This window comes from Eurosta solidaginis, chromosome 2 (genome assembly GCF_040869045.1).
Source record: "Eurosta solidaginis isolate ZX-2024a chromosome 2, ASM4086904v1, whole genome shotgun sequence".
Taxonomy (NCBI): Eukaryota; Metazoa; Arthropoda; class Insecta; order Diptera; family Tephritidae; genus Eurosta; species Eurosta solidaginis.
The window spans coordinates 39,727,901-39,753,899 of NC_090320.1; the positions used below are offsets into that span (position 1 = coordinate 39,727,901).

Genomic DNA, 25,999 nt, shown 5'->3' on the forward strand with positions numbered 1-25,999 from the left:
TGGTAAACTCTATTATGTAGTGAAATATTGTAGAAAAAGTCGTGTGGAGGTATATACAATATATGCATATTGCAAACAAGTTACTTAACCTCTCACGATGAGAAAAGAGGGGGCTTAAAATAATTCCAATGAAAACTTAATTGGTTTTTTGCGTTGGCTAACATTTTATGAAAAGAGAAGCCAGCATGTTTAATCGAACATTGCCGCTTAGAATTAGCCAATTCCCCCATTTCGTTGGGGTTGGAGATGGCATTTCTTTATTTTCTTTCATAAAAATGACTATAGGTAGAACGCGACAAGTACGTGTTTCCAACAGTATCTTCTCCGAAATCCTCGCAATCTCATACAACGGCAATGCTACAAAATAATCAACCTCGGCTTTATCAATTTCGAAATATTTTCGAAAAATTTCATCAACGATCTTTTTCACTTGGATACAGAGAACATGCAAAGATGAATACTGAGATGCTATTAGAATACCAAGTCTATTCGACATTTCAAACGAATTTCAGATGTTATCGCCTTTAAAGCAGCTTTATTGTGTACTTGTGTGTAGATCGGTCACACTGCCTAATGCATAAAACTCTACTTAGAATTCTTTGTACGGGCTCTAAATTAGATAAGACTGTAGTACTTGTAAATGCAAGGAAAATAGCCCATGCGGTGTTTCTTAATCTATTTTGAAGTCCTCTAGATGGCTTGTAACCTAACAGCGTCTACCTCTCCCATTTGCATAATTCCAATTCCCTAAAAAACTTGCGAATTGCTAGTCATAAACTGTAAGAGATTGTGCTCTGACTTTAGAAAACCGAAACTCAATGTACCGAAAACCTTCAGTATAGACTTGGTCTAAAAAATGGCGGTCTATGTTATAGTTCTAGACCTGTATTTGAAGGAAATAGCTAACAAGCCGGACAGAAAATGTCGCTAGATTTTGACGAACTTAGTAAGATTTTCGTTTTTAGGATGATGAGCCTTACAAAACAAACAACGTAAGTTAGCCTTTAGAATAATCTAGGGAACCTTGACATGCTCATTATATCAGCTGTATATAGTTTTATCTCTCAAAACTGGACAGGGCACATAGAATAATGTAGTCAGACCTTTTACAAAATATATGGATGATTTTCGTCAAAGAGGCAAAGATATGTTTACCATACTGGAGCCCCTGGCAGTGTATTCTATAATAGGGTATATCTAGACAGGACTAAGGAAAGGAATGAGATTTCAAACATTTTCTACTAAAAAATTTTCAACATGTGCTTTTCACTTCATTAAAAAAATGTATAAAGGCCAAGTTCCCTTAAAATTAACGTCGTACTACTTTTGGATGCTTCCCAAAAATTGGCGGGAGGAGAACTATATGCGCTACATTCCAACTCCGAATTATATGCCAACTCTGAAGAGATTCTGCAAGCAGATAAATAAAGGTGAAGCTTTCCATGGGAAATATACTGGTAGTGCTTTCCAAACCACTGCCTTAGGGTGACCCCGCTAATAATTTTTTGTTTTACTAAATAAACTAAATATTTGATATTCCTATTCCCGGGGCTTAAACCCAGAACCTTAGGGTTCCAGGTGGCTACGTTTAATTTTTGTTTTATATTTTCACATACTTTTAAGCTGATCCACAGTTAGGTACAATGCGGAACATTTCTCTTGGTATTTATATGCTAAAATATTAAGGTGCCTAAAAATATGCAAAATTCTATTTATAGTACAATATATAATTAGGAATACCCTGTGTTATTGAAGTCGTGTCTATAAGGGTTGTGATGCAAAGGAATTTACACATATTTATCGCCGAATAAGAAACTCAAAAAAAAAAACCTCTTCCCTATATGAAGCGACCGATAGAAAGATTTTCAATTTAAATTTTGTGAGTTATTTCGAGTTCGTTGTTCCATTAGCTATGAACTAATTTAGTACACTTAAATAATGTCAACTCTTAATTTCCTCCACAATCTCAATTCTGCATTGTTTAGTGTTTCCTGATACAAAAAAATGGTATACTGACACAATAATTTTTCTACGCGCATATGTCAGTCGACCGTTCTATATACACACATATGTACATACATATATATATGTTCGTATATGCACGAGTTCATTCTCGAAACTATTTTTATTACTTGGCTAATCAATCAGTCAATATAACAGATTATAATTGCAAAATCGCTTGCCATAAACGCAAACATATATGCATACAAGTCGACATGTATTTATAATATTCACAGAAGTATATGCTCACACACAAGCAAAGTACGTACGCACAAATATCTAGTTGATGGTAGTATTTGTAAACACTGAATTTAATGTTCATTAAATTGTTGCTTTTGTATGCAATTTGTTTATTTATACTGTTTTTGTGCTCGAGCAAATTACAACTAAAATGTCGTTTTCATAGTGCTACTAAACATTGTTATTGTTGTTGCTAATACTATTTACATTAATTTTGATATTGTTGGTAGTGTTGTTGTTAATATCATTTCTTTTGTTTGCCGACTTCATTGCTATTGTTGCATTTTAATGATGGAAATTGTTGCACAACCGTTGTAAACAATTCATTGCTTTGTTAAAATATAATCTACTTTTAGGCGCATATGAAGAGCTTTTTATTGTTTGCTGTATTAAATTAAATTAATATGGCAATTTTGCTAGTTTGTTTTTAATGTTGCACATTATGGTTTGAATTTGTGCGCTAAACAAGTTTTTTATTAATATTTCATTGATCTCGGCTTCGACTTTTTGAAACATTTCTCAATTCGGTTCTAATTAAATATGTTTAAGTGTAGCATCCAAGCTTAAAAACTCGTTTGTAGAAGTTCATTGGAAGCCACTTTCAGAGTAGTTCGTTTAATATCGATGATCTAAGCCACTTTTCCGAAAAGTTGTACTGTAAATAAAAGTTAGCCCTGAAAGAAGTAAATCTCTTTGTATCATTTTAAAGATATTCCAGAAACGTCACAACTTCAATTTATTGGTTGATTTGAAAAGTTTACTCTTACTCTTCACTTATTATCTTTAATGCACTGTTAATGTAAAACAACTTCCTATAGAAGGATAACAAAGAGAGAAGAACTATTACTTGAAAATCACTTTATACCCTTATATAGCGATTTGTGGGTTTGAATGAGAGATTTGCTGCCTAATGAATTGTAATTCAGCACAATTGACGAAAAAAATATAGAAACAATTAAGTTTTCAAGAAAAACATAAATTTTTCAACATACTCTTAGGCGTTCTTGTGTTAGAAGAAAAATCGTAGTGAATACTTATCAAATTTTAAGATTGGTTTTGCAGTTTCGGAATGAAATGGTTTCCCAATTTGCCCAATGCATGTGTTATATACTTGGGGATTTGGTAAGCCGTTGATATAACATTTGACCCATGAGCTCAAGCAGACTCTTTGCAATTCAAGAAAATTCTGCATTCTCTTATCTAGTAAATACATTAAAAAACATTCACTGAATACGTAACTGTATGGCAGCCGGTCTCTACATGGAAGAAAGCCATGGAGCGATGAAAAAAAGGATTTTTTCTTTTGAAAATTTAATATTCCACAGAAAAATTCGACTTTTTCAGCAACTGTTCGTCGTTAATTGATGGCGTTTCGTTCAGAGCAGATCGTATCATATCAAGGCTAAGTTACCATGTCAAGCCAAGCCTCGGCGCCCCTCAGAACTATAACTACATATGTAAGGTAATGCGCCAATAGTATGGCCCTACATAAAATTATTCCTAAAACGCTACTAGGCTACGTAATACTAGGGTAAACTTTACTTGTGATCACAAAGTTCAAACTGAAAGTTTAAGTGGGCAAACCTTTAAAGTGGCTGCGAGGTAGAAGCGCTTGCACGCTATCGTCTCACTTCAATGAAATTGTGACATATTTTATTGGTTTCTGTCACGTAGTGGCAGTTTAGGCGTAATTTGACATGGGTTACAGTGAGGGCTATACTATTGAAACTTCTCAATATGCTGTTATAGGAGAACCGAGGGAACCAAATGATCAATACGAAGCGAGTGTTGGCCATGCGGCCGACGTGAAGTGGTGGAAGCATGATCTGCCTACCACACAGAAGGTTCTGAGTGGCAAAGAGACATCGAAAACGTAGAAAAAAAGTTGTTTCAATCAAAAAAAGTTTTTCTAAGCGGAGTCGCTATTCGGCAGTGGTTTACAAACACTTTGTGTCAATAGCTACCATGAAAAACTGCTCAGTGAAAATTAAACTGCCTTGCTGATGCCGTTTAGAGTCGGCATAAAATAGATAGGTCCCATCCTGCCAATCCGTAGGAAAAAATTAAAAAAATAGCACGACGTGAATTTGAATAGAGAAGCTCGTCTTAATCTCCTCGCGCCTCAAAAGTGTGTGTGTGTGTGAGTGTTGGATGTGTCAAATGCCTACTTGTGGTTTTATACAGGTTGAGTAATTTTACCACTTTAATTTTATGTTTCACAATAAGAAATTTCGCATGTACCTGTGGACAGATTTAAAATATGTGTTAGTTATCACACCATCGCTAATGGAGCTTCGTTTAAAATAATATTTTAAGATAACTTTGCGTTCACCGTCAAACCAATAAGATTTATTTTTTCTTTAATCACTAAAATATCAACGATTGTGCCTTAAATTATGCAGCAATGCTAAGCCTATGTAATGTGCTATTTGGCTATGCCTAAAACTATAAAATGTCCAATGACATTTCCATCAGTTCAAAGTGCGCATAAAAAATTTTTCAGGGCATTTATAGATAAACCTGTGGAATTTATTGAACTATAGAGAATAATTTCAGGCGTTCTATTTTTGCACATAACCCGAAAAGTAGTTTTGACCATGAACTGCTTCGAATATTATAACTACATGTTGCATACTTCTAGGCTTATCATAAGCAATTCTCTCTTTCAACGAAGTATTAAATGAGAAAAAATATGTCATACATTTGAATGCAATTTATTTAATGCCAATAAACAGCCCAAGCCAAGCAAACTATTAATATGAAATATTTCACATAAATGAGCTTTAAAGCTGCAAATAAATTTTTATTTACATACACACGTAAATTTGCATGTAATCAGATTTTCATTAAAAACATTTCTCAGAAGCCTTTGCCACAACGCAGCAAGGTCAAAAAGCATGCCAATACACGATAAAGCGATATTCAATAAATATCGCCAATAGGCATATAAATATGAATAAATGTTTAAATAAAATAAATAAGCAAATCATTTTTATGTTTTACGAATGTCAATGCTCAGTTTGTAAATGTGCGCTTGCCTCGAAATAGTCGCATTAAACAGCTTGTTAGGCCATTTACCCATTTTAACCCAACAAAGCGATCATAAAAAATGTGAGGCTAACCACATAAATAACAAGAATAAACACACACTTGTATATACAAATGTAGATGTTAATAATGATATATATATTTACACAGTACATATGTACATATACACATATTAATAAAGCGGAAATAGCACGGGCTATAAAATCGGCCTACGCTAAAAATTAATAGCGCACAAAATAGCAGGAATCATGCAATCGAGGCATATTTTTGGGCTAACGTACATACGAAACCTGCATACGATTGTAAGGGTAGCCACACGAAAAATATATGGGCGTACCAGAAATTCTAGGTTTTCAAATTACCAATTTACGATTTGTAATTTAAAAATATGTAATATTTATACAAAATGGAGGTATAATATTATTTATATATATAAAATTAAAAGCCCTAACTACCTTCGTTCAAAACAGCCGATCCACCGTGTCGATTATCTTAATTGAAGTCTGAAAATAGCATATACACGCTCCAAATTGATACAAGTATTTATTTTTCAATAAAACTTCGTCAAGTTGTTGATTATACTTTGTGGAAGGTGATGGGCATATTATTATTTGGCAATCATTTTTTCCGGGAAATAAACCAAAACCGACCTGGTGGTTAAAATATTCTTTAGGATGTGCTTTTCTAAATTATTATCGGGAAGAGCGTGTGACTATTTTACAAAAATACATTTACGGTTAGTGAGGGAGAGGAGTTAATCAAGTAGTTATTGACCGAGAAGTGAAAAGAGAGTTGAAGAGAAAATGAGATTGCGAAGGGATAGTGACAGAGACGGGGAGAGGGAAAGGTAAAGGCAGGGGTAGGGGACAGGAAAGTCCAAAAGGTGGAGGGAAGGAAGAGTGAGACGGAGTGGAGTGGGAGGAGGTAAGTAAGATGGTGGGGAGTGGAAAGTATAAAGTTAAAAGAAAAAATAGAGGCATAAGGATACATTTAAAAGAAGAAAATAGTGGAAGCAAGGAGAAGTGGAAATTTTCTCGATAAGGAATAGTATTACCATAAGTTACAGCTAAACAAAATAGCTTTTCCAAAAAAACTTAAATTTCTAAAAATGAAATTTGGGTTGTTTGCATTCTAGTTGGCAGCGCTGGCAGGTAACTGTTTATGTTAATGTGTGTTTGCGTATTAAAAGCGGCTACTAGGCGGAACGCGATATGCGTGGACCCTTTCAAAACTGGTTCTTGTTTAGATACAGAGATACCTAGTAAGTTCATGCGTAGGTATTGAGCCGTAACTGTATGATATTAACTTAAGCTTTCACTTAAGTGAACTACTCAATATGCGCTTTCAGTTAATCACTAACATGAAACATTGGATATTTTCAAGAAATGAAGATATTACAGAGCAAAATAATGTTATCGGAGTACTACCAATTATTTATCGGCGTATCATCGATTTGTTATCGAACAGTTATCGATTTTGCTATCGGCATGTTATCTAATTGTTATCGACGACTAATTGAAACAAATACCACTTAATATGCACAATACTCTCGGTCTGTCGCTCGGGCAATTGGTGCTGAGGTGCTCAGAATTTCATGCTTCCTTTCACCTCAGCTCTGACTGCAGTTATGAACCAACTCTGCAGTTGCGTTGTGGCGGTGCCTTTTGAGCACGCTTTCCCACATATCATCCTATGCTAATGTAGAACTGGAATGTCACCACACACCTTACACTTCTGTGTGAATACTAGATGGGCGACTTCAAGCCGATGCTTACAAGCCTTTCTGTTTTCTTTGCATTACTAACTCTCCAAAAGAAGCACCCACAAGCAAAAAACCCATTTGGTATGCGCTCCGTCGCTCCACCGCTGCAATTCGTCACATTGCTAAGTACCTCTTACAGGTCACTAACTGAATCTTATCCGCCAGTTTATACTACCGTTCAGCCGCCGCTTAACCGTTGTTATCTCAGATCTACAATTCTGCTTTTATGATGTTGTCCAGCTTCTGTCTGCCTGAAAATTTCCGACAGCTACTTCGATCCTCGCCATCCTTCTTTTTCTGTGTTTCTCATGCTATCATCTACTAAACTGTAGTAGAAGTAACCTCTGACACTATCTGTCACATACTGAGTATCCCATCCAAATCTCTCTCTCTTTCGTTTCCAACCTCTCATGGTATGGAGAATTACTGTCTTCCTAACACCTCAGAGGTATGTCTTTAGAGCTGTTTGAGAAGCTGGTTAGCTCACTTAGGGCGAATTGATTCAAAAAGACCTATGAATTGTATTACCTTTGGGCACTTCTATATCTAATCAATACTCGGCTTCAAGAAGCAGTTTTCAATACGAAATCTTCGCCATCGGACAGGCTTATACAATATTACGAACTACGGAGTGTGCAATTAATTAAGATAGCAAACCGGTTGTACCCTCTCTCGTGTCCAACGATAACACTGAGCCTCTTAAGAAATTATAAGACGTGATTTCGTACGTGAGGAGTCAACAATGCGTTTGTTTAGTTTAGATATAGTGGTATCTTAAGAGTGAAACGATATGGGAGAGGAGTGACCTTTAAGCTATCGATGGTCTTATCCCTTAACACTGAGCTTACAAGGTTAGGAACAGATGGTAACAGTAGCAGTTGCGCAGAGTTTCTACAATTCTGTGGTCATCTTACAGCCTCGGACAACTCTTAAGATTCGAGAGATGAGACAGTTATTCAATTATATTCCAGATGTCATCTTGCAGATAAAAAGAAATGTAACTCCTTTTTCATCTGCCCTTCAAACTTCGAGCTTCGGCTATATTTCAACTCAGCAAACGGAGCATCAACGTTGAATGAACTTATTTAAGGAGGCTTCACTGTATTCCATACAAGCATATAAGAAATAAGCCATGATAAACAAAGTTATTTGTTAAAAGCAGCTTAGTTGTCTCAGTCTGTTTACTTTTGCTAACTGACCAGTAGATATTCTAAAATTCCAAACTTAAGAAAAAGATTCTAAATATTTTTATTAACAGCATGCAGCAAAAGCTTTAAAATAGTTTCATATTTTTGATAAGTCCATTAGATAGTCACTGAATGTCCTAGCAGATATGAGAGGGAAGTGAGCGAAGGAAAGCGGAGAGTATGAAGCTCCATTTCATTTGTGGTTGTCTAGGTTGAAGCAAACAACAACAAAACTGGAAGAGAAAAAAATAGAACAAACTAAACAACAAATCGTGAAATACGCCAAAGTAGAGAAAACACTACAAATGTTAGCATGTGATAAGACACATTCTATGATATGATACTTGGAGAGTAAACACTCAAAAGAAATTCGGTATAGTACAAAGAAAAAATATTAAATTTATGCCGGCCTCTAAAAAAATATGCGAGATATAAAACAGAAAATAAAAAATATTGACAAAAAGCATAAATTCATACGCAAAGCATGAAATATGCGTCTACTTAGGCCCGGTTTTCAGTAGTTGGTTAAGCTAAGCTTAAGCTAAGTTTGCTTAAACTCTATACAAATTTAAAATCCAGTTAAAATACTGAGCAATTTTTCAGTCACAGTTTAAAGCCGTCTTTAGGGTAGGCTTTTTTGGACGGCAACATTAATTTTTTATTAACTAGTTAATTTGTAGGTACGACAACAGCCGGATTTTGCATACCCAACAAACGTTTAAAAGATATTTCTCCAGCGAAATATATATTTAGTTCCGGAGGTGATATCCATCATCTTTATCTAGTTATTCTTAAATCAGGTAGTTCTGAAGTTGATATCCAACGTCGTTCTGTAATCACTATCCAACCTTTGAGAAATTTTGAGAAATGTACAGTTCTCAAATGAATATTCAACACGGTTCTCCAGTTGATATCATACATTGGATATCGAGTTGAGGTGAATTTGAAAAAAATCTCCAAGGTAGTGCCACCAAAGCCAACAGCTATTTATTGTGAGAAATAAACACCTGAATGATAGCAGTAATGAAGCGTAATTTATTCAAAAAAAAATTATGTATGTATATTTTGTTTTATTTTCGTAAAAATACTGGAGTATTGGAATCTTACACTTGAGTCCAGTCAAAGAACCACAAGTTGGGAACTATCGTGTTTTCAACTTAAGTAATAGCATTTTTCGCTTTATAAAAAATTCTCGCTTTTGCTGAGTACACTATAATTCTCAAGTTGAGCCACTGTTTCGTCACAACTCTTGATATTTTAGAAGTATGCCTAGTTCTCAACATGAGCTCTTATGGTACTCAAGCCCAAATGCTTGTTTGGTATATTCGGCGCCATTTCGAACGAACGCAAATCACCGATAGGTTAACTAGAGTTTAACTCTGTCAGATCGGCCTATTAAGCTCAGCTTAAACTTTAGTTAAAGTAGACTGAAAAACTGCAAAATAAGTTTAAGCGTAGTTTAACTGACAAACTGAGTTCAACTTATAGTGAAAACCAGGTCTTAATGCCTTAAATCGTACGAATGTACTTAAGTACTAAGCGCCTAAATGTATGCTACGTAAAAAGTTAAGATTACATTATTCCGTCTTTATGCGTCTGCTGTTAATGCTAAACTTTTTTGAATGGTGCTAATTTAAGCAATTTAAGTTTTTCAAAGTTTTTCTTGTTAGATTTTGCATTTTTCTTTCAAAATTTTCCCAATTGATTTGGACGTTGTTTACATTGCGTGCTCATATAAGCTTAAATAAGCTCATGGGATAAATGTAGTAGATGAAGGTGTCAATGCTATTGCCGGCAAATTTAAAAATAACAACAATGGTATTAAAACATACAATGAAATATAAAGTGAAATATTATGTTTAAATAAAAAAGAACTTATGCCTTTGGAAGTCTGATAATGATTCTTTTATTAAAGAAGTTCTTTCTCTTTTATAGGTAATTTCTTAACCTACACATTCATAATTATCTTAATACTAAAAATACGTACATTTGTAATTTTTTCAAATTATTAAATAAATTACAAATTAAATTAGGTTTAAAAAGAAGAATGAATTGGGCTAGACTGGCGTGATTGCACCTGCTCAAGACAGAGAGGCACACTCAGGCGTATTCGCCTGATTTTTTTGATTTCAGTATATAGCTATCTACTGCTGGATTAGTTCGCAATTTGATTCAAGGCTATATCACAAAGCGTTGTAACGCTACGTGGGATTAATCCGTTATCGAAAATCAAAATGTCATCATCATTGACAAAAACTTGACAACACAACGATCCGTGGTAGGGTTCAGAGGAGACCTACTTGGGAAGGGCCTCTAGACGCATATCCTGACATTGTAGCATACATACATCAGACTTGCAATAATGCACGAATTTTCTTGATGAAGCTTCGTAAAGTCAACCTCAGACCATTCTAATCCTACGCTTATCAGGAATTTGGTCATGACCAATAGCTCGGCATTACTAAACGAAAGCCTCATGTAGTTTGTAATTTGTAGGTGCTTCTCATTTGTCGTTGATCCAGACAAGAGTTAAGAATGCACTCACTTGGGTAGTGCCAATAGATACACACGCTCTTCAAAGCTTCCTTCTCTTCCCTTTTACAGCATCCATGCTGGGCGTCCATAGGAAATTAAATATGTTTTTCATCTTCATGTAGTATATCTGTCTATACTTCAGCTTCAAGAAACCGCGAGATGTTGCCTCTTATCCTCGCAATAACACCGCAGTCGAGATGGATGTACTGTGCAGCTTTCTGCACAGAAGCGGATTTATAGTTTTGGTTGTTCGGTCTAAGTACAGTGACGTTGCAACATCGCTCTTGGTACGCTAATCCAGAAACTGTCACCTGCATTCGACGAAAACCAAACCCTTAAAATTTTCTTTCAAAATACATCTTGGCAACTTTTTACAGTTGTAAAGCTAAATTCTACTCTGCTTTGAATCTCTCTTAGTATTTAATGATCTTGTTAGCAGGTCCTCTAAGCTTGACTTATCTACATTTGAGGTTTCGTTTATCCTTTTCAGAAATAGAGCATCTATCTATAGACTAATGCATTTTTTTACTATCAAGTACACTGAGGGAAGTGATATCGAAGGCTCCGTCTATCACGAAACTCCTAAGAATTTTATGGTCAGCTGGCACACTATCGCGGAAGTGACCACAGGACACTTTTTATGCGCATTCTAATGCGCTTGTTATTTTTATATTCAGCTGGTACAAGGGAATAGGACAGTATCTGGCGACCTGTTCACTCAGCAGGCGAGCATATCGGAGTTTAAAGGTAACTTAAAGGAAGCAATATAAATTGTTTTATCCAGGGATGGAAAATAATTAGTTTTTATTTTTTGGAGTCGAAAAAGTCCTAGTCAAAAAATTGTCCCAGGTGAAACTGTTTGAGTTCCCAGGTATTTCTATAGCAATATCATGTAGAATCATGCATCCTTTTTATTTTTCAAACTTTTTCCATAAAAGTCCACATATAAAAGTAAAATCTGTATTATTATTTTTTGAGTCCGAAAGAACTAGTTAAACTCGAAATTTTTTTTATTTCGGATTAGCCGTTTCTTAGCTATGAAGCGGGACTTTTATTTTGGACTTAAAAAATAAAAGTCCGGATTTAACTTTTATTTCCGGACTTTTATTTTTAAAAGTCTGAGTTTAACTGGTTCTATCGGACTCAAAAAATAAAAATCCGAAAATAATGTTTATCTTGATAAATATATTTGAAGTCCAAAATTAATATTTTTGCAAGGACTTATATTATAAAAGGAATAACAGTTTCAGCCCCTGGTTTTATCTATATCTATCTTACGAAATTTGAAGAAATATAAATTTTGCGCTCATCAGGTAAAACAAAATGAGATAAGAGAAATGATCAAGTTTATCTCTTAATATATTTGGATCTACAAAAAAACGTTTGTCTAAACGTGGGGTCTGCATTTCAAAGCGCAATTGTGCTCTCATTGCGTATGCAAAAATGCAATCACTTTCAATTTTTGGAGACCAAAATCCTAGACAAACTACTTAATGTTGAAACCCTCACGAGAAATGCTTCTAAAGCTTTAAGCACATATCAATCAACCAGTAATGGGTTTTACCACAAGATCTTCCGACAGCAGGAAGATGGAAGTCTTATGGGATATTATTATTAGCTGTAGTCTGCTTGGTAATTATAAATCCTTTGGTTATATCGTACTTAATCAAACTCATCTAGAGCGAAATGGTAGTCTTAACATCTAAAAACGGTATGTATTGTAGTTTTAGCGAAAAAATATGCGCCCAAAACTACTCAACATTAAGTTACCAAGATCGTAAGATATAATATATACCGGTAATACAACAACGATAAAAATTACTAGCGGTGAAACTCGATTTAAAAACTTCCAAAAGAATACCAAGCAACCTTTACAGCTTGTAACACTGTCAGAATCGATCACTTCTGGTAATACGGGGGGCCTTTAGCTAAATATTGCATAATTTAAGGCTCATATGAGCTGCTTGCTTTTTACTTTTGCATATTTAAAGAGAACTTTCTGGTAATACGGAGGGCCTTTAGCTAAATATTGCATAATTTAAGGCTCATATGAGCTGCTTGCATTTTACTTTTGCATATTTAAACAGAACTTTCTGGTAATACGGAGAACCTTTAGCTAAATATTGCATAATTTAAGGCTCATATGAGCTGCTTGCTTTTTACTTTTGCATATTTAAAGAGTACTTTCGGGTAATACGGAGGGCCTTTAGCTAAATATTGCATACTTTAAGGCGCATATGAGCTGCTTGCTTTTTACCTTTGCATATTTAAAAAGAACTTTTATACGGCATTTTTTAAGAGTTTCTTGAAAGGTAATTTCATTTTACTGTCAGTCGCTAAGTGGCAACGCTTGTACTGAAATTAACAGAAATCTTTCAATAAAGTGCTACGTCGAAATAACAAGGAAAATTTTCAACATAAAAGTTATCGCACCTCACCTCCTTTAGATTAAATATAATTGATATTAAATATATGATAGATAACATTTTACATATTTCAAATAAATATCTAAAGTATAAGGAAACACTTGTTCACATTAACAAAAATATCATTCAAGTTAAAAGATTATAATCAATGCATAAAAACTGCAAAGGAAATCCCATTGAGTATTGCGCACAAAAGTACGCAACGATAACATAGATGATAGGAAATTAAAAACTGAGCAAAAAAAAAGCATGAAATGGAAGCAGCTGTGTAGATTTTAACAAACAGAAATGTATAACGTTACTCCTACCATAACCCGAACGCCTGAAAACTGTCTTAAGGCTTTTTAATTTATTATTTTTTATTATATTGTAATATTTTTGTGTAACATTTTCTATTCAACAGCACACAATTGATAGCGTCTGACAGGTGTCAACTGCCAAACATCATATGCACCTGAAAGGCTACTTCTAGAAAATGTAAAGAAGTTTCCATTTAATTCCATTATTCTTAAAAAAATGCTGATTAAATAAAAAAACCGTCACAAAAATGTATAGAAATTTGCTTAGAAAATAATGTAAGTTGTATAAATCATCCAGTATACAATATAATGAAAGAAAAATGTCCAGCATATTCTCCATTTCATGACAGCGCCTAAAACCCCACTTTTGCGCGCCACCTGCGCCATCACCCACACTTAAAGCTACGCACACTCACACACCCAACATATCACAGCTGCGCTCATTAAAAGCAGATACTTTCCCTTTTTTATACTCAGCGTGCTTTGCACACAGAGTATATTAACTTTGATTAGATAACGATTGGTTGTACAGGTATAAAGTAATCGAGATAGATATAGACTTCCATACATCAAAATCATCAGTATCGAAAAAAAAACTTTGATTGAGCCATATCCGTCCGTCCGTCCGTTCGTTAGCACGATAACTTGAGTAAATATTGAGATATCTTCACCAAATTTGGTACACTAGCATATCTGGACCCAGGATAGATTGGTATTGAAAATGAGCGAAATCGGATGATAACCGCGCCCACTTTTTATATATATAAAATTTTGGAAAACAGAAAAAACCTGATTATTTAGAAAACAATACACCTTGAAATGTTGAAATTTGACGTGTGAACTGATATTGAGACTCTTGATAAAAATTTGGAAAATTTTTCAAAATGGGCGTGGTACCGCCCACTTATGATAAAATCAATTTTACAAATATTATTAATCATAAATCGTTAAACCTATTGTTAAAAAAATTCGGCAGGGAGGTTGCCTTTACTATAAGGAATGATTTGAAGAAAAATTTACGAAATCGGTAAAGGACCACGCCCACTTCTATATAAAAGATTTTTAAAAGGGTCGTGGACGAATAAAATAAGCTATATCTTTGCAAAACAGAGCTTTATATCAATGGTATTTCATTTCCAAAGTGGATTTATAACAAATAAATAGGAAAAACTTCAAATCTTAAAAATTTATGACTAAGCAAATTTCTGTTTCGGAAGCCATAACTCGAAGAAAAATTAACATATCGTAATGAAATTGTGTACACATATTTTCCTTAAGCAGAAATATTTGTAGTAAAAATGGACGGGATCGGTTAAAGACTACGGCAACTTAGATATAAAACAAGTTTAAAAGGGTCGTAGACTAGAATAATAAGCTATAACTTAGCAGAAAATTCTTTTGAATCAATGATATTTCACTTATCAAGTTTTATTGTAAGAGGAAATGGGGAGACATTTTTTTAAACGTGTTATGTAGAAAAGTAATTTATCTGAAATGAAATGTACAATTGAAGCTCACGCTGAGTATATAATGTTCGGTTACACCCGAACTTAGACACCTTTACTTGTTTTTTGTTGTTGGCGCAACTAACGAGCTAAATAAGGGTATTTACGTTGTGTACGTGTGTGTGTGAGTGGTTGTCAAGGCTAACAGGATGTTATGCGTATACGCACAAAAACAACAAACACAACAACAACAACAAGGGTAAGAGCAATAGCAAAAGCTACACAGCATCAACAAACTGTGTACAATGAATACGAAAATTATAATAGAGCCAACAACAATAACAACAGCTGTGTAATAAAAGGTGTTTGTATATAAAATAATGAAAGCAAGTGTTTGCTAGTAGAAAGAGGCCAAAGCTACAATATCACCAGCTGCGACTGAGTTGGCAGCATATGTAGCAACAACAGCAGCAGAGCGACCAAGCAAAGATGAATTTTGCTCATGGTAATAATAATAAATGCCAGCATCCGGCCGTTTTTCAGCTAACAACAATAACAAAAAGAAAACTGCAAAAGCAGTAACGATGACATACTTTGTGTATAAAGCGAAAAAAGAGCTGTGGCAATAAGTCGAAGAATTAAAAAGCATAGAGAATTAAAAAAAAAACGTTTATAAAAATCACGCACTTCTTGGAAAGCAATTGACGTTTGGTTCGTGTGGAAAATGTCAAGCGTAAAGAAGATGGTCATTTTCTTTATGCTTAACTCTCCTTGATGCGTGTCGCCCGTTGGCAGTGAATTTTCTGAGAAGATGTTAGTATGGCATAGAGCGCAAAAAAGAGGTGAAAGAAAAAATAGTTCAATGCTATCATTATGAGTACGAGTACTAAAAGGATTTACTAATGATGCAAATAAGTTCATAATAATAATAAATATCAGTCGTTGTGATTGGTATGTGTTAACAAATGCAGCAGCGGGCAGAAAAATAGCAGTGACAATTTTTATCAAATTTTTTCAATTAAATTCTTATTTTACTACTTCTAATTTTTTAGAATAAAACCACGCACCCCAACTCCAAATCGTCTTTCAAAAACAGTTCAAAAATTCATGAAAATTTTTCAAAAATTCCCGGTTTTTTATTAGAAATTTTCTGAAATTTTTTGGTTTTGCAGTTTATAACCTCATCAATTTTAGTCTGATAAGGTACACGTTATAGGTCTTATGTGCCTTAAAAGGATTCACTTAAAAAAACTTTAAGAAATTAAATTCACACAAACGAACATTTTCTGAACAAAGTCGACTTTTTTAATATCCAAGAAATATTTTCAATATATTTTTTTTTAACTCTTAACATATTTGTTCAAAAGAAATAACATTAAAGTACAGTGTTTTGACAACAAGTATAGGCGCAACACTACTGATTTTTGACAATTTTTTTTTTTAGGTTTTTCTCCATAAAAAGCTTGAAACATTTTTTTTTATATGGAAACAAAATTTTTTAAATCAATGCAAATTTTAAGAGGCCTAAAATTTGTTAACTGTTAGACTAAAATTGATTGGGCTTCAAAATTGCATACTCAAAAAAAAGTACAGAACGTAAAATAAAAAGTTCTTAACTTTCGTAAAATTTTTAAGAATTTTCGAATTTTTTCGAAAAATTTTTCGAGACTGGTTTGGTTACTTTTAGTAACGAAATTCAATTCCTTAAATATCTAAAATAAAAAATAGAACTTAATTGACAAAATTTGGAAGAGAAAAAGTGCCACTGCTATTTTATTTGTTCGCTACTGTATATAAATAATTTTATAGCGCATTTGCACTTATTAGCTAATGCACAATTTGGCTATTTTATAAGGCTGCAATTGGTTGCGTCTTTTAAAATGAATTTGTAAAACTGTTAATCAAATACTTAAAATTTTCAAGTCAAAAAGGGTTCAAACCTCTTTAAACCTAGAAACTTCAGAGGTGGTTCACCAATGCTTTCCACTGCAGATGTGTTCTCCGCACCTGCGCAAATGATAGTAATCAAATTTGGTAAGCACATGCAATTTGGACCAACTTAGACCACTAGATACTTCTAATCCTAGTTAAGGATTAATGTGGGTGGTGCCACCCCCTATGCAAGCTATTTCTTTAATTCGTTATAACTTTAAGTCTACTAGATCAGAGGAGGAGGGAGAAGAGCAAAGCGTAAATACGCTATTGTGTAAGGCCTGTATTTGGCCAAAATATGGGATAAATATTTTGATATAAAGTTTCATTGAAGCCCGGGAAAGTTGAGAGTGCCACGCCCCTTCCAGAAGAGCTTGTAAAAAATATACTTGATGTAATGATCCTATATTGGGTAGATGGAAAAAAAATGGAAATGAATAAAGGATGGAAGGTAGTAAGAGAAGGAAATAGAGAGGAGATGGCAGATGACCTAGGGAGGATGTGGTAGAGAAATGTGCAGATGAGGAGTGAAAAATAAAGCGAAAGGGAAAAGACGAAATACAACAGCGAGAGATTAATGAATAAGAAATGGGATAGTGGATAGTTGGTGAGAGAGAGAGAGGAACGAGCGGGGAAAAAACAATAAGAAGAGAATAAAAAGGAAAGGAGAAAAAGAAACCGATATAGCAATGAAAATTAATGGTGAGTGGAAAAGCAAAAGCCAGAGAGAAAAGAAATGGCTAAGGGAAAGGTATACAAATAAAATTCAAAAGGGGGGTAGACAGGTAGGAGAGTGGAAAGGTAGTGAAAGCGGAATTTTGAGGATGGTGGAGGGAATGAAATCTATTAGATTGTTAAATTCGGATTTGCCGTTCTGTGGTTTTGAGCAAAGGCTGTATAATATGACAAAAGTCCTGAAATAACGCCCATATGTGGATTTTAAAAATAATCTTAAATGATCCTTGACCAGTTTAGAGGCTATAAATATCGTTCAGCCTTTTTAGCATATTTAAGTGGGAACTCAGGGAAATAAAAGACCATTTATCCAATACTTTTTATTCCCAAGATCGAAAATACCTTAAACGTTCCTACCCTTAAAAGAGAATAGCCGAATATTTGAATATATTGCTCATGTAAGACCGAACCTTTTCCGGTTGGGGTGGAAAAGAAACACAACCGATAGCCAAGTATTGTTGTTCGTGAACAGAACGACGCCAGCCTAGAACTCCAACGAAGAATCACTTTCGCTAACAAATGCAACCTTGGATTAAGTAGGCAATTGAAAAGGAAAGTTCTCTTTCGGCAAATGATGATGCTCGACAAGTCACTTACGCTAAAATTGAAAATGCGGATGGTAATACCGATACATGAGCCTGGAAAACCAGCTTACAATGGACCGGCACCGCGCTAAATGCCATTAACACTCAAATAAATTGCGGATTGAACCAAAAACCCCACAATAGGATATCACTTGTAGCGGTAGACTTGCCAACAACTTTTGGCACAGTTAATCACAGCACGTGACTGCTACCCCAGCGGGTTACCAAATTGATTCAAGGGTTTGAGTAGCGCAACCCTTTCAAGGGATGCTAGTGCAATGTATAGCTTCTCCAACCCAATTGTCAACCTCACCTACCCGAAAGGAATCCTGCTTCGTTACCAGCCGAGACTCTGGCGACCCCAAGTTCCTCATGGATCTATGGGCTGGGAACAAGAACAACAACTGCATGACCTGAAAATTTATAATCTTCCACCTAATATCAAAAGGTTGAACGCAATCTATTTAAACTGGAGAGATCAGGGAGATAGCTGTTTATTTTGTTCCAAAGCTCATCAATCTGTGAGCCTGGGCTTGGGCCTGTGCCAATTATTGTACAGTCATCGGTGTAGGAAACGATAGTGACCCCTTCTGGTGGTGAAGGTAGCTTTGATGTGTAGAAGTTAAACAAAAGTGGGGATAGGACACCACCCTGTGACACCCCTTGTTTAATTCTTCTTGGTTTGGATGTTGCGTTCCTGAATTGCACCGATGTTTGCCGACCATACAGATTATCTGCGGTCCACCTTTTAAGACTTGGGTGAAGGGGGACCCTTCCAGGTCTTGCAGTAACGTGCCATGGTTCACTGTATCAGAAGCTTTTGACAGGTCTAACCCAACGAGTACTGTCTTATGGTGGGGGTTTTGGTTTAATCCGCAATTTATCTGAGTACTAATAACATTTAGGGTCTCCCATTTGGTCAGCGAGATTCAAAAAAACTCACTGTAGGAAACTGCAGGCCAGCCAAAACACCGGGCACAGAACTGCCACGGTATGTCTTCGTAAGTCGCCATAACACCATAAAGAAACGAAATGCTGAACAAACAGTTTTTGTTTAGTGCTCAGAAGGCTGGGCATCCTAACATACAACTGATTGATATTGATGAGTCTCCGTCTCCTAGGGATATAAGTTGACTGCCGCTTGAGGCAGACTAGGCCTCAGCCTCATGCACCAAGATACGGCAAGATCTTGTTCTTATAAATGCCCGGCAAGCCCCATTCTCAGCGCCCAATATTCGTAACTCGCTTTAGAGAAAAGGCGTGTTCCTAATAGGTTAAACTCTTTTGTATTCAGAATCAACGCCGGCATACACAATATATGTATGTATGTTCTGCATGTAATGTATCTCCAAATGACACCAACCATAGTACCCATGCTTCTTTGCTTAAACCCTATGGGAATCGCAAGTTTTCTTGGACTTCCGTTAGAGGCTATCGATGTCAATTTGTGAGTGATCGCACCTATATCTAGGATGTGGCGATACACAGTTGTAGCAGTTGGAAGGCCAGAACCGTTCAAACCATTAAACTCCAATTAAGTAAATATGTATATGGACTACCTTTGGACAGTGACCTATCAAAACCCCAATCTACATACATCCGGTTTAGTTGTAACCATGTGGGCTAAGAGATAGGCGTGACTGTTGCCGGGATATCGCTGATATGTTAGCGGTTTTGATGGTCCTTCGCCGGATGCAGATCCGGTACGTTCCGGTACCAAGCGCGATCATCTCGGGAACGATTTGTTATGACCACATGCGACCTTCTAGGTCATAACGCCCTCCCACCCCTTAGATCCATGAGGAGTTCGGGGTCGACAGAGCCGCGGCTGTTAATGAAACAGGATTCGCATGGGTTGCGCTACACAACCACTTGAATCTGGTACTTTATTAGTCACCTCTTACGACAGGTATGCCTACTGCGGGTATATTCTAACCCCCTAACCCGCTGGGGTCTTCCCTCCTATTCGTATTTTTCTTCTTTGGGTAGCAGTGCTCGTTTTAAAGTAGTTCGACGTAATCGCAAGTGAGGTCAGCTACTCCCAGACTACTCTCGATCGCACCACAACTGAACTCAGGATTTTAATTGGCGCTTCGTTTAGAATTTTCCGTAAGTAAATGTGTGGAGGAGCTTGGGGCACCTAATTTTCGAAATTAAACAATCAGATCCATTTTCTATTTTTCATCATGGAATTAACCTTTGCAGTGCAGCTTCAATCAAGACGAGCAAAAAACAACGCCCCAGACACCTGCAAGCGCAAACCCAATTTCATTAAATTTTTCCAGTTTTAAATTATTTAGTGAAAACGCGCACTTAACTGTGCTGGAGGCGCCGGCAGTAAATCACAGCCATGGAGGCATACAAAATTTTACCCTTTTAATAAACGAGAGTGAAGGTGGCCTGCCATGATGTCGGCACAACAGCAAAGGGCACCCAGCACTCGTCTATGCTCACAAACTTCCGCTATGGTTGTGTTGTATTTGCAATTTTTTTTTGTCTTTATATTTTGTGTTAACTGAAATATGCTAAATAGTTTTTGTTGTTTTTGTTGTTGTAATTGATTTGTAATTTAAATAAAAAACACATAAGCACCAACAACATACCGCCGCTTTGCCTGATTATAACAGCTGAACTGTCCAAACAGTTGTGGCGCTGCATGCACACACTTGCACATTTACAGCGTACGCGCTTACACACATACAATTATAAGTATATTTCAAGGCGCAATACTAACGCACGTTCTTTAAATCAGCAGGCGAGCGAGACGCGACATGAACACGTAAACTGCGACGGGCGTAATTGAGGGTGGCGACCGGGGCGTTAGCCTTTTTAAAGGGGACGCGCAGTGATATAGCTGCACGCAACCTGCTGCTTTAATGTGCGATTAACTTTTACGGAAATTTTTTTTCTTTGTGCGAGATTTTGTCCTTATTTATTCCGTTTTACACCACGAATTTTTTATCATGCCTTTGGCAGCTACTTTAGACTATCGAGAACAACACTGCGAATTCACTTCGTGTTTCAGCTGCTGGGCTGGACTAGAATTGACGTTTTTGCACAACATTCACGATTTTGTATTTTTTATTTTGCTTTTTTCATATCTCTACACGCACTCGCTTTCAGTTACGCCCAATTTTTGACATTTTCACATTGCACTTGCATATTTCTTTGTGAATTCCTAAATTTTATCAAGATTAATAAACACTTTTTCAATTTCTCTTCAATAACTTTGTATTTTTATGCTTCACTAAAATGTGTGACACTAAAAAAAATACGCGCGCATAAATTTCGCGTTCCAACTTATCTCGACGACTGGAACTTCATAACTGACGTTCGACATCGAAGAGATTCCTTTACTACCCAGCAAAGTAAATCACAAATTCGAAAGCATCGCCCACAAACTCAACGCTGCCGCATACGCTACGCGCACACCTGCTGCAACGTCAACGCTAACTACGGCTGCAAAGTTCGAGCTTACATTGGCATTTAATAAAGGCGCGCACATACAAACACAAATACAGCTGGTTTCAATAAGCCCAACCAAATGATTGCAACAAACGTTATCAGTGTTTCCGTCGTTGTTACCTACGTCGCTGCTATCACTGCCAAAGCGCTCTCGTGTATCCTTCCGCCTTTACTTCGCTTTTCCCAGAGCCGATGAGTGTAGCTCTCGTTATCGAATATTTTTGCAGCCGACTAAGTCAGCTGTGACGTAAAGTTGTTCGAAAAAGCTCAGTTAGCTCGTTTTGTGTTGGTGTACATTTGTGTTATATACATATCTACTCACATTCTCTTGCACTCACTTGTTCTCAACACATACCGACATATATTTGTTACACAAACGCTCGCTCATACAATTCACACATTTCCAAAGTTCCATATTCAGGCGCCTTTCCAGCAGGTGTGATTGTTCCAAAGTTCCAATTTCATTGACTGGTGCAGACAACGTGTGTGCAGCTAGGGTTGTCGTGTGGAGATTTTGCAAGGGAGTAGGAATATATAAGAGTAGTAAGGAGTAACTGCATAATTAAATATTCGGCTACGTGTTCGAACACGCTGTGGGTATATTATTATTATTATATATAATATAATAGGTTTAAAATAAATTTAAGACTAACAACGGAGAGCACTGCTGCTATGGCTATCAGCTCATACGCTGAGAGTATAAATATGCAAAGAAAGAGTTAATTTATTTTCGTTATTAGTTGTGCAACGAGCTTTTAGCGCGTATAAGCTGCATCTTTTGCAGAAATATTTTCTGCTTATTCATGAAATGTAGGAGCATCCTCTTTTGTTCTATGGCATCACAAGACACGACAGCTTCGGAATTTTGGATTTTTTCCCAAAAGAGAACTATTTTTATCGTTGTCGATTTTTCATCTGGACCGATTTGAACTACTTGCGTGTGTTCAAAGCGATTTGAGAATTCTATAGATTCACAATTTAGTCCGTTTTCTTTTTTTACTTTCAGGTAAGTGGACCAGAGACCGGCCAATTATTTATGGTGCGATTTGGTAAACGAGGCCGACTTATTCTGAAACTCGTTGTTATGGTGAGATTTTTTTGAAATTCATTATTTAGGTAGCCTTTCGAAGAGATGCATAATTGGGACTTTTTCTTTCCAGCTATTTGCTTAAAATTTGGTGCGGATGCCTCTTTGACTAGCTTGTTATTTGAGAAACTTCTTTTTCCGAGAAGTAGACCAGGGATCGACTTATTTAAAAAAATCTAATTTATGGTGAGTATTGTTGGAAATTAGGTACAAGGGTACTGTTATGTTCGAGTAGAACTCATACATTCAAACTATAAATTTGACTCATTCTCTCACTGCTTACATTATTTAGGTATTGCTATTGAACTGTTCAGTATGTAAAACATATGTATGCATAAGTATATATTGCATTTAACCGAAGGTAGAATTGAGCTCTACAAGAAATAGTCAGTCGCGCAGTGAGCAGCAAAGAATAACGTTGTAAGCATAGATTTAATAACTAATATTGAATAAAGTTGTTGTTGTATACTAAACTGGCGCAGTCGGTAGGATACCGAAAATCATTAGTATACACACAACGTTGCTTAACATTTTTTGTTGCTCACTGTTTCGTTCGCGCTACGTAAGACTTGTAAAAGCCCATGCAAAAAGGCAAATAAAAGTCACATTGCAAAAAATCATACGATTTCATCAACGCATGTCGCCAAAGGGAGAAAAAACAACGGAATCACCAGAAGCAACGGCGCAGTTAAGGCAGCAGAACGCACAAAATATTCAGGGGATAAATTGCGGTAGAATGTCGACCCTTGGGAATTTGGAACCGTTCACTCTGGAACATCCAGAAAACTGGACTTCATACATCGCTAGGTTCGATCTATATTTGTTGGCCAATGACGTACAGGGTAATAATCGCCAAAAGGCCGTATTTCTCACATTAGCCGGAGCACCCTTTTATGACCTGCTGTCGTCTTTGGCCTCGCCCCGTCAGGTGAGTGAACTTAAGATAGACGAAATAAAAACGATTTTAACAAGTCATTTTTCACCCCGGCCATCGGAAATCGCCGCATATTTCAAATTCCACAAACGCGACCAACAAACAAATGAGAAATTTTCTGAATACATTGCGGCGTTGCGCAAAATGGCTGTTGATTGCAACTTCGGAGTGTCTTTAGATCGCATGCTTCCTGATCGCTTAGTATGTGGACTACGTGATGAGGTATTACAATGCAGCGTTTTAGCGGAAACTGACCTAAAACTACAAAAAGTTATTGATCGAGCTACTGCAGCAGAATCCGCATTTAAACATGCACCTGAAATGCGCAATCTTGAACCAGTTCATCAAGTAGGGGTTAGCAACAATACTCGCCAAGATCGTATGAAATCCCGTAACAAACCCAATTTGAAAACGAAACCACGCAATGGATGTGGTGGCTCCCATTCCCGCTGCCAATGTCCACATCGAGAAACAATCTGCTCATCTTGTGGCACTAAAGGTCACCTTCGACGCGTATGTCGCTTATCGGCATCTAATTCTGGCCATCAGCAAAAACCAACGCGTTCATTAGGTCGCTCGAAGAAGCAAAAGTCACCACAATCCATTAATCAAATTTTACCGCTGACCGATTTAAAGAAATCAGCTACTGTCAGTATCAATAAACATAATTGCACATTCGAAATCGATTCGGGTTCAAACTACACCATAATGTCGTCAAATACATTTGAGCGTGTGTGGCCAGTAAGCAAGCCAATCATGCATGCCTGTGACATTCGACTTGTTGATTTTCAACGGAATGAAACTCCTATATTAGGAATGTTTTATGCGGACGTCTCATACAACGGGCGTCAAGTCAACTGTTTACCCATCGTTGGTGTAGAGGGCAACCGTTCCAACGTACTAAGGTGTAATTGGTTCGCTCCATTAGGCATCAGCATTCATGGCGTCAATGCTATTCAGGAGTCCGCATCGTCGGTTAAAGGTATCTTAAAACAATTTGATCACCTCTTTACAGAGGAGCTTGGCTGTTTCAAAGGGAGACCAGTTTCTCTTCACATCGATGCAGCTGTTCAACCCATACGATATCCACCTCGTCGCATTCCATTAGCCACCAAGAGTCTTGACGCAGCTGAAATAGACCGCCTGTGTGCGCAAGGGATATTCATGCCAGTTGAGTAGTCGGACTGGGCTACACCTATTGTGCCAGTTCCTAAAAGTGATGGAATTATTCGCATTTGTGGCGATTATAAGTATACGCTCAACAAAGCATTAAATCCACACAACTTTCAGATACCAGCTATCAACACTTTACTATCTTCTATTGAGGGTGGCAGCATATTTGCAAAAATTGATCTTGCGCAGGCATATCAGCAGCTGCAAGTCGACGAGAAATCATCGTTGTTGCAAACAATGGTCACTCACAAAGGTGCTTTCAGAGTTACGAGACTCCAATTCGGGATCTCTTCGGCACCTGGAATATTTCAAAGCTTCATAGAAACGCTCTTAAGAAATATCCCAGGTGTGTTGACATATTTTGACGATATTATTGTAATGGGAAAAACTGAAAGTGAACTTGCAAATCGCTTGCAAGAGGTTTTCAACCGGTTCGACAAAGCAGGCCTTAGATTGCGAAAAGACAAGTGTTCTTTTGGGGTTTCAACAATCGAATTTCTGGGATTCAGGCTGGATTCATTGGGAACTAGGCCATCACAGAACAAAGTCAAAGCTATTCAAAACGCTCCTTTTCCCAAGGACAAAAAACAGCTGCAGGCGTTCTTCGGCCTCCTAAATTTTTATCATTCATTCTTGCCAAACAAAGCAACAATCGCAGAGACATTGCATCGACTGCTTAATAAAAATTGCCATTGGATTTGGAAAAGAGAGCGTCAACGGGCGTTCGAAAACCTTAAACAGCTCCTAGTATCTGAACGTTGTTTAGTGCACTACAACCCGAAATTGCCTCTTATAGTAGTGTGTAATGCATCGCCTTACGGGATTGGCGCTGTTCTAAGCCACCGCATGGATGACGGCTCGGAGAAGCCAATTGCGTTCTACTCAAGGACTTTAACCAAAGTAGAACGAAATTACGCCCAAATCGATCGGGAAGCTGTGGCTTTGATAGCAAGTGTAAAAAAATTTCACGATTACTTATATGGTCGTAAGTTTATCTTGATCACCGATCATCGGCCCCTTTTGGGTATTTTCAATACAACCAAACCCGTGCCTAACGTAATATGAGGGCAAATGCTCCGCCGGCGTATTTTTCTAAATGCATACGATTTCGAAATTGTACACCGTTCCGGTAGGATGTCGGCAAAT

The 25,999-nt window shown here is 36.7% G+C and overlaps 1 protein-coding gene across 2 annotated transcripts in view; it reads right to left on the minus strand.

Annotated features, from left to right (window-relative positions):
• Positions 1-21,498, minus strand: part of GABA-B-R1 (gamma-aminobutyric acid type B receptor subunit 1) — a 724,819-nt gene extending 703,321 nt beyond the window's left edge. Inside the window, exon 1 of one of the 2 annotated variants that reach the window (XM_067765072.1) lies at positions 20,798-21,498. The gene's annotated coding sequence lies outside the window, so the exon portion shown is untranslated. Of the gene's footprint in view, positions 1-20,566 lie in introns of both variants that reach the window. The other variant, XM_067765071.1, reaches the window with a different exon arrangement.
• Between the last annotated feature and the right edge of the window lie 4,501 nt (positions 21,499-25,999).